This window comes from Rhagoletis zephyria, unplaced genomic scaffold, assembly GCF_001687245.7.
Source record: "Rhagoletis zephyria isolate East Lansing unplaced genomic scaffold, Rhagoletis_zephyria_1.1 Rzeph_scaffold_02112, whole genome shotgun sequence".
Classification (NCBI taxonomy): Eukaryota; Metazoa; Arthropoda; class Insecta; order Diptera; family Tephritidae; genus Rhagoletis; species Rhagoletis zephyria.
Window position 1 is genome coordinate 23,420 of NW_016159196.1, and position 14,593 is coordinate 38,012.

The following is a 14,593-nucleotide window of genomic DNA, read 5'->3' on the forward strand; positions in this document are numbered from 1 at the left end:
TATTTATTTTTCCTGTTTTGTTAAGCTCGCCAGATAACATCTTCGCTGCCGCCGCATCTAAAGTAGTTGATACATGAATCTCATCACGTAGCAGCCAACAACATATGCGTGAATTTTTCATTACAATCCCTTCAAGCAGTTGCACTCTGTTGCACGCGGCGGTTAAGCTGCTATGCTGGTACTATGTACCTGCATATATGTAAGTAATGCTTTACTATGCGAATAAATCAGTAACAATGCTTGCAAGCTATTATTTATATCCATATGTACATTAGACCGTGTCAGAAAAATAAGTTCGCAGAATTTGCAATGGAATTTCGAATAAATTTTTTTTTGGTCGCACGTGGGATTTGCCTTTTCAAATATTTCGTTGTTTCTCCAGCATTTAAAGTGGGTTCTTAAAGTATGTTATATCGGAGAGTCAATTGATTTTGATCCAAAGTTCATTCGCCTTCTAGTATTTATCCATCAGATCACAGTTCTTATCACTTTAAGGTACCACCCCAATGTTAATAAATTAAAGGCCACCGAAAATCAATGAACTTTTGGTAGGGAGTATTTCGACCAAAAAAATTTTTCCTCGAAATTCCCTGGCAAATAAACTTTTTTTTTGTTTATAAGGTGGCACGATCTAATGTACATATACGTACATGTATACAGGTATGTAAATAGTATGTGCAAATGGTTTGCTGTCTGTTTGCTTTACTTTCGTCCCATTGTTGGTTGTATTTTGTATTGTACTTTTCATTAGGCGAAAATTGTCGGCCACACTCTTCTCAGGCTGTCAATGCTTAATTGCAACAAATGTCGCCGAGGAGTCGTGGCCGTGAATGTTGCCACGAATTTTTTATACAACTACAAATTTAATGAGCTAACATATTTTTGTGGTAGAAACCAATTTAAATTCGAATTATTTAAATGAAAAGTAGAGCTGATCAAAGGCCAAGGTTTACTAATTAAAAAAAGTGTTAAAAATAAGAATTAAAATTGAGAAGTACAACAAAGGCAACAAAATGTTTAACTTTGAATGCAGTATTTGCATTTATACATACAAATTCTTTAACTTTACCCCTTGGCTGTACGAGAATGAGTCTTGAAATTTATTTCAAGTTTGTTGACCGTAGTTAACCAGCATATTCTCTGGAGGACACAATCAGTGTTACCAGGCGAGTTTACCATCGAATTTTACGCTCTAGCCCTCTTACCTCTAGGTTTAGCTTAATGGTCTTATTCTGGCCTTTCTTTAGTTAAAATGTTGATAATGAAGTTCAGTGTAGAACTTATAAAATTAGTAATGGTCATACTAAAATTTCTTGATATTTCAAATACTACCGTTTAACGAGACGAAAACGCCAACTTTCTTACGCATTTTCAAAAAATCTGGTGAGAAAATTTTTGTAATTGGCCCTTTTTAGATACATATTTATCGACGAATGAAAATGCATAGCCACATACTTAAATACTCTCGCCTATAAACAACAACTTAACTATTAATTGCTTTTACTATGACAATAAAAAACAACTTAAGGCTATAAAATAAATAATTAAATGCAATTATTATTAAAGTTCCAATACAAGTTAAATTGAATTATGCGACAGTGAAAGGTAAAAAAAAAATAATTAACAACCATCGATAAAAAGACTTTAAAAAATAAAAACGCATCTTCTATATGTGGTTAGGTTAGGTTTATGTGGCAGTGAGTTGAAATGGTCAACTCACTTGAAACACGAAAACCTGTGTGGCAGCATCTGGAAAAAAATGTGGTAGATCACAGGTTTTGCATCAAACTTTGTGCAAAAATTAAAAAAATTCTGCAAGGTTTCACCTAAATTGCAAACTTCTTAATTATACTCTAAAAAAATAATTTTAGTATAACAAAGTGCAAGATTGAAGTTGCAAAAATTGCGTTGAGTTTTGCCAATTTTTTTCCTTGCAGAGTGCTGCCAGCTTTCCTTTATATATCACATTACGATGTAGCGAACATATGTGGCACGTTACAGAAACCGCTTCTTGGGATTTGCCGATTTTGACAATTCTCAAGTAAATGTAAACAACGCCTCAGAAACTTTAGAACACANAAGATTGAAGTTGCAAAAATTGCGTTGAGTTTTGCCAATTTTTTTCCTTGACAGTGTAAAGCAGTTCCTGCCATATCAAGATATTTCTGGAACATACATTTTTTTGCAACCTTGCAGAGTGCTGCCAGCTTTCCTTTATATATCACATTACGATGTAGCGAACAAATGTGGCACGTTACAGAAACCGCTTCTTGGGATTTGCCGATTTTGACAATTCTCAAGTAAATGTAAACAACGCCTCAGAAACTTTAGAACACAGAAATTTGCTAATACTCGCCGTTTTTTAACATTTTCGCTAGTAATTATTTTTATAAATCATATATTTTACAATTTAATATAATGAAACCACATTTCCTCTTGAAAAATTTATTATTGAGAAACTTTAATATTTTGCAGTTTATTTTATCCTCCCATTCGGCTTTGTTTACTTTTACTTGAGAAATTTCATCACCGCCGTGAATGCGGAATCTTGTATTATATCATTCTTGGAACCATATAGTGTTTAGTGTTGAACAATTTTTGCTCTTAAAATTAAGAAAATTATGTCGAGCAAAAATAAAACTAGGTACTCAAAAAAGCGAATATGTGGTAGGTTTCAGACCTTGTGTGGTGAGAGGCTCAACAGTTCTTTCGTTGTTTTTTGCTTTTCAATTTGCTACCATAGTAGCATAGTTGTTATATAAATGCCCTCATCTCGCCATGACCTATTGACATTTTTAATAATTTTATTAACTTGAAGGTTGCCATGGGTATCACAATTTTGCCTCTGTTTACATACAGTGGAAGATTGGTAACTTTCCTGGCTAGCTCATCGACCCTGAAATGTCCTTCAATTGAAGACGGTGCGAATATTGTTTAAAGCTGTCTGGTATTCCTGTGCAACCTTTGATCTTAGGATAGCCGTATTCATTAACTTGGTGGCCGCCTGGTTATCCGAGCAGATATTTATCGTAGCCTTTGTTACATGTGTACCAAGGCACACAGCCACCTCTCTTATTGCTCGAACTTCTGTCTGATAAACGCTGAGGTTGTCCGGTATTCGGACGGATTATTTTAATCCTAGTTGCTTAGAGAAAGCTCCATAGGCGACCCGATTATCTAGCTTGGATCCATGCGTGCAGAAACTCCTCAGTTCCATCTCCCCGATGGTCCTGGTGTTTTCCACTCTCTTCTTGACAGAATTTTCGTCCTTTTGAGTTGCTGGCCGCCGTACAAATATTTCATATAATAGTATGGGGCAAGCCAATGTCCAATACGAGGTGTTAACCCCCATTTGATTCCGACCGCTTCTTTGCATTGTATAATCCTTTTTCACTATTTTCTCAATTTCAGGTTCCCACGTAACCTTCTAATCTAATTATATCTATCCTAACTCTTTTTAATAGGCTTCTCCATAGGCTTGAAAATTGGCAGAGAGGCTGTAGGTAGCCTATGTTTCCTTGGAAAGAGAGTTACTTCGATTTTGTCGGGGTTTATTCCGAGTACCCTACTCCATTTCCATTTCCTAAGCGTGGCCATGGTAGAAAGTATGTAGAATATCTATGAGAGCAATTGCCCCCATCTCTAGCGCTAGTAGCAGGGACTTCATTGCCAAAATCCCGATCTGAAATCTGAGGGGTACCTCTGCTGACCTGTGCCTAACCTAGCGGTCACGGTGAGTATAAAGTTAATCAGAGCAGCAACGTTAGAGTCCACACCGAACTCTTCTAAGGCACCCTTTATGGCGCATGCATTAGTGTAGCTGAAGGCGCCTTCTATGTCGACAAAAGCAACCAAGCTATACTTCTTATCCAAAAGTGGTATTTGATAGGTGTAATGTTAAATAAGTATTTTTTTTTATTTTAAAAAGTATTTGCACTCCGAGCAAAGCTCGGAAAACCTTACGAGTAGTTTCTTAGTGTCAATCAACTCTTTCGCCAGAGAAAAAGCTGAAGAATTCTTATAGCATTTATTTCAATCAGTGGAGTTGCAGAAACAAGTACAAGAAAAAATAAATCAATTATTTTAACAACTTTAGCTTTACAACGTTTATTTCGACGAAACAGTACCGAAATAATTAATTTTTTCATTGTCACTCGAAAAGATAATATTTTTTTTCAATAACTTTGGGAAGTTTTCTAATAGATTGTTCATCTTGAAGGCAATCAAAGTTGGCATCATATAAAACATACCGGTTAAGTTTCAAGAGTGTGCCACAAAATTAAAAAAAATGACAGCATGCAGAATATCTGTTGAAATTTTCTTTGTAATTTTTAATATGTAACGGTTTTGTATTTTAAAAATTAAAGTTACTTCAAAATTCTAACATTAAACGATGCAAATATTCTTCTTGACAAAACGAACCAACATAGAGTAATGAAACTAGTGTGCCACCAAATAAAAAAAAAAAATTACGTTGATTATAAGATTACGATGATTTGCGAAACAATAATTCCAATTTTATAATTCTTATTTGCACACTCGAGACTCATTCTAGAACTGTTATATACATGAAGAAATTTATATATATATATTCGTAAGGAATACTGTAGAAAAATATTCCATACCAATATTTAAGTATTTTTGAATAATTTGACTTTTAAGTTAAGGCGTGCGAGTAAACGTTTTAGCTGACTGTGTATGGAGCTATGGAGCGTATACGTTACACGCTACAACCACGGGTATATGAGAATAAGATGTTATTTTTACGCTTTTTAGTATATCTTTTTTAAGTTTTCATCTAAATACAACTTCGCGATTGACTCTTGTTCTTCATGCAAAACTTAAGATAATGCATCGTCTAAGATAACTGTGCCAGCATTTTCGAACAAAAACATGTTCTTGTCCAAAAACGTAACAACTCGTGAGATAACTAGTACTAGTTCTGTTCAAAGAGGCTATGGACTAGCACTAGTTGGTTGAATTTACAGCAAGACTACGTTAATTTTATTTTTTATTTTTATTTTTTATTTTTTTTAACATCAATTTTTATACATACCAGTACATACATACTAACTATAAGTACGTACATATGTATGCGTAATGTGGCATGTGCACAACAACCTTTGTATGACATTAATGAACATGTTGTGGGTCAGTTAAAAGGTCGTAAACGACATTTGTGTGGCAACAATGCGCTGGTAGTACAAGAAATAAAAACGTAACAAATATCACAAAATTTGATCACTCTTAATGACAATAGTTAAAAGTGATTTTATGAAAGAGCCGGCGGCGGCAGCGCAGAGGACAAGAGGGCAAGAGAGAAAATATCATAAAAATTGAATGCCACCAATCAATGTATGGCAGTGTGGAGAATAAACGTTGCTGATGAATTTATAGTATGGCTTGTATGCTCGATGTTTTTGTATGAATATGGGACAGTTAATTTTATGGAATTTTTATAATTTATTTTTTTTCTTAAAAGCTGTAGTTATTGAACCACTTGCATGTTCATTATCGATTAACAACAGTTGATTGACCCAAATTGACTGTAGAGGCATGTATCTACATACGTACATTGCATACATGCCAATCACACGATAAGAATGACTTCATTTTTACATAAAAGGAAATGAAAAACGTAAAACGAAAAACAAATAAAACACAATCATCTGTCCGCATTTTCCCATGGGAAGCCACTGAATAGGTGTAATAACACAATTAGCACCACCCGATCGCCATTTAAACGGGGATATGCAAATAAAGCTGACAACCATAAATAAATCAGTGCATTGGATAAACAAAAGTCAACAGGGCAAACAAATCAACGGTTTTATTTGCCACACAGGTACGTATGTATGTATGTACGTGCAGAGCGGCATTTAGTTGGGCAAGAAGCGGCTGCTTCCATTACAAGCATATGCGCGAGTACATAAGCAAATCGTTTTGACCCGGCGAAAACTCCATAAATGATGAGTTGCAAGTGGAGAAGATCAAGAGAAAGAAGACAAAAAAAAAAAATAAGAAGCAGCATGCTAACTACCAACAACACTACTGCATGTCTACAAAAACAAAAACAGCAGCAGATATGCGCTACATGCTTTAAGATACAAACGCAACTCCAGCCCAGTCTTAGCTCAGCTCAGCTCAGCGAGCGCTCTGGTGGTGGTCACGCATGCGCAATGATAATACACGTAATTATCAAATCAAAACACTTAAACTGCTGGCAAGCCTACCGTTTAACGCTACGTTTGCCCTCAAGTGAGTGTTGCGAATGTGGCAGCGCGACTGCAGAAGTTGCCGCCAGCAGATACGGCCTGTTAGCCCACTTTATTGTGGCTTTATGGTTGGCAGGCATTGTGCGAGGTAACTTCATAAGAGCAAGAAAACAACAACAAATAGACAACAAAGGTAACAGCAGAAATGTGGCGGCAAGAAAGAAATGAAAGAGAAACTGCAGAGATGATAAGAAGAACCGATGCGTCGCGGTGGTTGCCTTGGCTGCTGCCCAGACATTGATCGGCAATTCATCATTCAACGGGTCGAACGAAATGTTCAAAGGCAGGCAGAAAAACGCGCAGAGCAGGGCACGGCGGTAGAAGTGCTCAACAATAAAAGGGCAGGCACATCGGACAGAGTTGGCTGGAGATGGAGCTGGAGCTGTAGCTGGGGCTTCTGGCGCGGTCGGCGATATTGAACGGATGCGTGGAACGACTTTCGTATGTAAGAACAAAATATATAAAAAAATTTAATTTTACGAAAAAAGTTAGCAAGCATGACGAGCGTAGTTACGGCGAAAGATAAAGTTTCCAAAAAATCAAAACACGTTCTTGACGACGGCCGTCGGCAAATTGGAGCAGTCGCGTTCTTGGTGGCCTACGTTCCTTTGATTCTTTTTTGTTTTTATTTTTTAATTTTTATATATTTTCTTGTTGATTGTTGCGCCTCATTGAGGCATGCGCGCGCGCACACACCAAAATGCGCATCCTTTTTATTTGTAGGTTATGCGCATCGTTTGGCATTTATACTCTCTAATTTTTTATTTTGTTTTTTTATAAAATTGCAGATTATTCTGCACATTTGGCCCACAGCGTACTCGTATTTGCGTGACAGCTGCTTGTTTTGCTCGGCATCAAGTGACTTACTTAAATATATTTATTTATTTTTTTTTTGATTCCGTAAGTTGCTTGCTCTGTACTAAATGAAGTTTTTTTTTGCTCCCGTTTTATTTATACCGTCTTTATACTTTATTGAAATTACTGACCTAATTTTGGGTCAACGGTTTCGTTTTCCTTCTGGAAGAATGTTCGTGTCGTTTGCATTATTATATATACATGTATGCACATTCATATACTCATACATAGATATGTATGTGTACAAACGTACATACATACTATTTATATCTCTTATCGTTCATGCCACTAATGCGCTTGCATTTTGAGCAAAGCGGTCAAATGAAGTCGGTTGACGCCTCGTTCGGTAAATGCTTAGCCAGAGTATCTAAGTTGACGCTGACACAGATTTTCCATTATTCTCTAGCTTTAGTGAAATTCAATAAAATTTCTGCGTAGTAGTTTCACTTCAATCGCAGAAGTTAAGTTCTGTAGTTTGATTTATGGAATATAACTCTTTTCTCATTCATATTTTAATGCAGCTAAGCTGACGCACTGAGAGAAAACGTCGAATTTCTAAGCATTCCGATCGGAAAATTAAAAGGGGGGTGGGTCCTCATCAGAGCAAAAGAAGCCAAATCAGAAATTTTTTAGATTTTTGTCTGTTTGCCTGTCTGTATGTATGTACGCGCATCATCGAAAACTAATGCATGGAGTTGAATGCAGTTTTAACGATGTATTACTAGAGAGAGTTCAAACTTAAAATTTAAATGTTTAATTTGCGATTCCCGGAATTTTCGAAGCTAACCAGAGTTCTTAATCTTAACTTTGGCTTTTAATGAACGCAGTGAAAAAATCTTGTTTGTGAAAAAAATACTAAGCAAAGAGCGCCTTATTTGGGCTGTTGAGCTTTAGAGAGTTGGTGTACAGCGCCTGTTCGGGTTGGCAGAGCTTTTTTAAGCGTTCCATAATTTTCCGCCCAATTCTGTGTTTTCTTGATAAATTTTTTGTAAAGAAGTTTTATCAAGATTTTTATGAAGTAACAGCTCCCTTCGCATTCTGTGTCAACATTTATAAAACAAAAAGCTCTACGATTTCCACATGAGGGGAACTGATTTGCAGATTTTGAGTTGAACTGATTTCATTGTACATGGAAAATATGAATTTAAAATTTGTACGTTTCACATGAAATTTCAATTTGTTAATAGATTTTTAATCTTGATAATTTATTAAGAAAAGAGCTTTTGATTTTGTGCTAGAATACCAATTCTTGATAAATAATAAAAAAATGACTAATTATAAGATTTGCAATTTATCAAGTGCACAGAATCGGGTGTTTGTTTAGAATTCCTATTATATAAAACGTGGAAATCACGCGAAAAAGCCCTCTATGCCCACTGCTGATTTAGAGAAAAGTAAGAGTAAGCCAGTGCTTTATATCAAGAATGGGAAGAGAGTATCCATTTAAAGCTTATAGAAAGCCTTTAAAAAGCTTATTCCGTGGAATATATTTAAGGGCAATTCTGGCTAAGATAGTAAAAAGTCATTCGTAGGTCAAGTGTAAAGACAGATGCCAAGATAGTTCGAAAGACTTTTATTCTTCTAGCACAAATATCTTAAAACAAGCTCTCTCATTCACCACTCGTGATGAAAAGCAATTTTGTGTATTATCATTTAGCTCACGTAGTCGTGCCTTTCGAGAGATCCGAGTTCGAGTCCTCGGGCAGCGGATTTTTTTCGGTTTCTTTAATAAATTTTTTTCATCTTTTAATTGAATTTTCTTTTAACATCATTTAATTTTTATTATTTTACGTATTCTTTCTTTCTTAATTAAATTTTCAGTTATTGTGTTAAAAAACATATTTTTTTGATGTTATTTAATTTTAAACACTTATTTCGTTTTTTTGTTTAAATTACTCTTAATTTAAAGATTTTGTTTAAGAAATAAAAATATTTTGCTTAAATTTTATTTAATTTTTAAGTACCTACTATTTTATTTTTTAATATATTTTTTCTTTTCCTAGTTTAATTTTTGGATTTTATTGCTTTAAAAAGTGAAAAAAAAGAAATTATTTCATTAGTTTTAAATTTTTATTTATTTTTTATTATTGTTTTTTTTTTATTTTTACTTTTACTTCTAATATAATTTCTTTTATTTATTAGTTTTTATTGTTTTAAAAGGAAAATTATATAATTTTTTTAATTGAATTGAAATAAAAAAACATTGCCAAAAGGCGAACAGCATAACACTAAAACCTCCTCGTTAACAGATCTTTCAATTAGTATTTCGAAATATAGTATTGAACTTTCAAGATAGTTGCCCTGTTAGTCGTTCCTAATTGTTCTTCATTTCGTGATTTGAAAAGAAAAGCCTGTAAATATATGTACATACACGTAACTTAATTTTAAATCTTCACTTTCATAAGCATGTTTCCAAGTTCGTATCATATCCAGCATTTAGGTTTTTGGACGCGGCGTATATTGCAAACAATTGGCAAATGAATAGTATCGAACATTATAGAGACTACTGCTGAAGAAACTAATTTTTTTTTTATTGAACACTACAGCACCTTAATAGAATTACAAAACCACCCATATTAGTGTTAATAAAATGCAACCTAAATAGGTTTTATTACCCAATTTAAGTGAAATTCCTAAAAGCAATGCCACTGATTGCGGCAAAGCAAAAAAAAGTTCAGACATTCTCTCATCAATTGTCAACAGTCAATCAATAAAAGTAATGAATGTGACCGATTTTTTATGATCACTTCCGAATTAAGCTGACAACCCAATGAAGTGATTACACAATCCCAATAGATTTGAAAGAACTAATGAGTGAATATAGGAGAACATAAAATCAAGAGTCGGCTGCATAACAACGACTAGAGAACGGCAGCAATTGGATGATTAGGTACTACTGGGAATAGCTACAGCTATGTTAATAGAAATTGAATGTCACATTGCTGGCAAAGTATTCAAAAGTCTTGTAATTGAAAATTCAAAATTTTGACTGCTGCATTTGACAGTTCCAAAAGAGGCAAACGTTCGCTTACATATTTATGTACATAAATTATTTATAAGAATTTCCATATGTATGTAATTTTCATCACCGCCACTACATCAACACCAGCGCAGCGCCGGCAGGGAGTTAAGTGCATTGGCCTGGAATGACACGACTGCAATTGGGGGAATGAAGAATAGCGCTGCTACTACCCCTGCTGTCGCACTAGTTGCTGCTGCATCTGCTTAATGCTTGTAAGTGTTATTTTTATTGTGAACTTAATTTGAGTGCATCGGCAATGGACGGATAGTAGTGCTACATAGCAGCCGGCAGTACTTATGTATAAAGCCAACAGCCGGCATATCTGCTGCTTAGACGATTTAAAGTGGAATTTTTATGCGTTGCAGTTCAAAGTTTAACATTTCCGAGTTGTTAAAAATGAGAATTTTTATCGAATTTTCTTTTGGCTTTACATTTGGGTGGGGGAAAACTTGCCGATAAAGGAAAATACACAGCTGCGCGCTCAATTACATGTACATATGTATGTATGTATGTATGTATGTATGTGTATTTGTGTTGGCATGTGGCGACGCCAAGCGCGTAAGACTGCATCGCTGTTTATCAATTTTCCGGACAAGGCTTTTTGACTTTGTTTACACATTTCAGTAGCTTAGGCATAATTCCCGCATTGTTGTAATTTGCTTGTGTACTGTAGTCGCGAAGACACACATTTATTTATAAATGGATAAATTAATATCACCCGATAGTGCCACGCCAACTTCCAAATGTAAGCATTACATACATACATATGTACGACATACATGTGGTTGTACATATAAATAAGTAACTTAACAGATGGGGAAGCGCATTGACTTGTGGGCAAACTGTGGGCGCACCAACGATATGTTGATAGCGCTTTTGTGGCATGCAACATTTGTGCTATCAATATGTGTTCTTCCTTCATTTTCCATGCCCGATGGTTCGCTGGCAGTATTTATTTATTATTATTATTTTTTTTTAATATGCCATTGTCATTTGAATTCAGCTTGGGAGCGATCAGTGTACGTTTGTATGGCTGCTTATGCCCGCAAATGCGCATTTGTTGTCTACATCGCTGTTGCTGACTTGCAACACTTGACCTTTTGAAAAATACAAATACTTTTTGTCTTTGTTTTTTTTTTAGCATATTGTCTCATTTAATTGCGTCTGTTATGTGTCAAAGATAATAATTAATGCTGGCGCGTTTATTTTAAAAGAAAGCATGTATGTTTTGGTGTATATGTAATTTTTAATAAAAAATGGTGCTCATGTATTATAATAGAACATTTGTATGTGCAATTAAGACAACGTCTATTTTAAGATTGGCTTCGTGGTAACATGGAAGAAACGAGCATCTTTAACGGAAATACTTTATCCGGGAAAGTAAAAAAATTTTCATAGTCTAAGTTAAAAAACTAGGGGGCGACCGCCGCCGTAGCCGAGTAGTTGTAGGTGTGCACTGTTAGTCAATAGGAGCCAGTTTCGATGCCTGGTACGAGCAACATCTAAATAAGAAAAAGTTTTTCCAACAGCGGTCATCTGTGACGTAGGCCCCACTGTCGTGGGATTGTAAAATTGTAGATCCTTCTATTTGTGTTATAACTTCAGGACGTAGACTACAAATTTGAAAAAGAAACTCGCTTAAACGCTTAGCAAGAGTGTAAGCGCCAAATATTTACGTATTCATTTAGTTAAGACAAAATGGTCATGCGATGAGTTTTGATGTTGGCGTGCAAATAGGGAAACATATTTAAAGAAAATAATGCCTAGTAGACAGTTTTAAGTAACAGTACTTAAAAAGGGGTTTTTGTTTTTAAAACCACACAACTTTGTTAGGACTGTCCATTTGAATTTTCAAAGAGAAAAGCTTGCCATAAAAGTCGGATTGTTTTTCGCCAACTCTTTCTGGGCTGGTCAAAAAGCTCGTCTATGTATTCGAGATTAGTCACTAAGAGGCAAAAAATTAACCCTCAGGTAAAAAAGGAAGTTTATAATATTATGAATCAGTGATGAGCAGAAACAGGCAGATGTATTTTAAGCTTTATTACATTGTAAATAATAATGCAAGAATATTGTGCACACTGAGTAAAAGCTTTTTTTGATCGCCACTAACCAAGAACCACTCATTAAAAATTTATGATCAGTTTAAAGTTTAGGCATATCGCTCAGATCTTTTATGAAAGCAAAAATGTGTAAATCATGTGTGCCGAGACAAGGTAAAAGATTTATTTGCCCATCAGAAGAAGCTTCAAAAAAGCTGGTATACCCAGGCAGGGAGGACCTTCGAACTACCACTGGATACCTTACGGCACATGGATCCCTGAATATTTCTGTTATTTCTGAGAAACCCTGGAAGAAGCAAAAACACATAGTGAATATAGTGACTACAGATCGCTACAACCAAGACGACTCCATGGGGCAGGGTAACACTTTCTTTCAGTACAGAAGAACTTCTTCACCTCAGAAAGCATGAAGTAAGAATTGTTACAGGTTTTCTTGTTAAACACAAGATCCAATCAGTGTCGGTTGTGCAATTAAGAAGAGGAAGCACATTATATGCCAATTTGCAATCCTAACTAAGACCAGACTTCGCTTATTAGGATCACCGTACCTGGAAGCACACGACCTGAATGGCATTCAGTCAAAGGACATCGCGAGGTTACTTAGCAATACATGTATCAAAGAAAACCTGTAGTTGAATAGGAGTTTGTTACAATAGATCGTTTAAAGGTTTACAAATTATTCCGTCTTACAAAAATGCTTGAAATCATATACCGATCAATAAAAAATGCATTTTTCTTAAAACAGTGGTAAAAAAATCAGGCATTTCTGCTAGGTTAGGAGCTGTGAAACGTGTGGGAAGAAATTCATGTTGATTTGAGGCGATTACAGCGCCAAATAAGAGTAAAAAGATTGGTGTATAAATAGCTACAAGCCGAAGACACTTTTAACATAAAACTGACCTGAAGCTCAATAAAATTAATTTCTAAATATTTATGGAAAATTGCTTACCAAAGCTCTCAGGTTCACTTTCAAATTAGATTCTTGTGAAATATGATTGGTTGGGCGGTCTGGGCGAAGCCAAACAACGTGCATATATACGTACCTATACGTTTAATATAAAAATGCACAAAGAAGCTTGAAGCATATGTACTACATATGTATGTATAGGGCTCATTTCAGTTTCCTACTACTGCCAGTTTCTAAAAGTAAATATTTCTATAAACTTCTAATAAAAATTGTTTGGCCAACTTTTAAGTACTCTAAAGAGTACTTATAACGATACGCTTATGTACATATTTCCATCAGCCTTACACTGCATGCAACCCTAACCTATAGGCCCTAAAATGATGAAAAATTTCAAAACGATACCGCAGCAAACAATCGAATGTATACGTCTACTGCATGTGCAATACATACATATTGTGGCGCACCGAAATGTTGCAACCGAAGCAGAAAATGTGAAAAAGTCAAATTTTATCGCATGATCCATAAAACTCACACCAATATGATGAAAGAAAAATTTACGGTTTTGTAACATACATACATATTTATGTATGTAAAAGCTGGAACAATTTCCAGGTTAAAACCAGGTAAAAATCACAAAACAGTTGGAAAAAGAATGGGTACCATAATGAAAATCTAAACTAGCATAATTCAGCGTAAGCCGAAACACTCAAATAGATATGTATGCAAGCATATCGCTAGCTTAGAAAGAAAAGTTGCTAAGTCCCATTTTAAAAATTTTACAGGAGAGGAAAAAATCTTCCTATAGCCATTTGCTTTAACTATTTCGCAAGACTTTGAATCAAACATTTTGCGCGTTTAAAGCAAAGCAAAACTCCATAAAAAACCAGAAGGATTCGATATTTATTAAAGGATGTCGTATTATTTTGGCCTTATCGGATTTGTGGTGCTTCTTTTGGACTTAGCAAATTTTCCTTTTATTGCTTATGAAGAGGAAAAAATAAAATAAGTACCTTTATAATTTTCGAAACGATGCATAATCAATTTCTCTGGCCTCTTATATCAAAATATGAGTTTTCATAAAAAGTGGACTTAGCAACTTTTCATTCTAAGCTAGCGATATGTGAAATGAGCTTATGTGTAAATACGTATGTGAGTAAGCAGCAGCGGATGCAAACTATTCCCATTGTTGCAAAATTTTATGGCAAAAAAATTGTTTTAATAAAACTAAATCAAGACGGAGCCAGAAGTATTTCTGTTAATATTTGTACATACATACAGTGCCTCACATAGTGATAAGGTCACCCTGTATTGATATGTTTCGACTACTTACTTTATTTTTCAAATAAATTGTCATTCGTTTTTTATACAAAAAACATATGCATATTTCCAAGTTTCAAACCTCGTACAGAAATTTAAAAAAATCTACAAAGTGTCAACGAAATGTCTCACTATTTATTGAGATTTTTAGTAAATG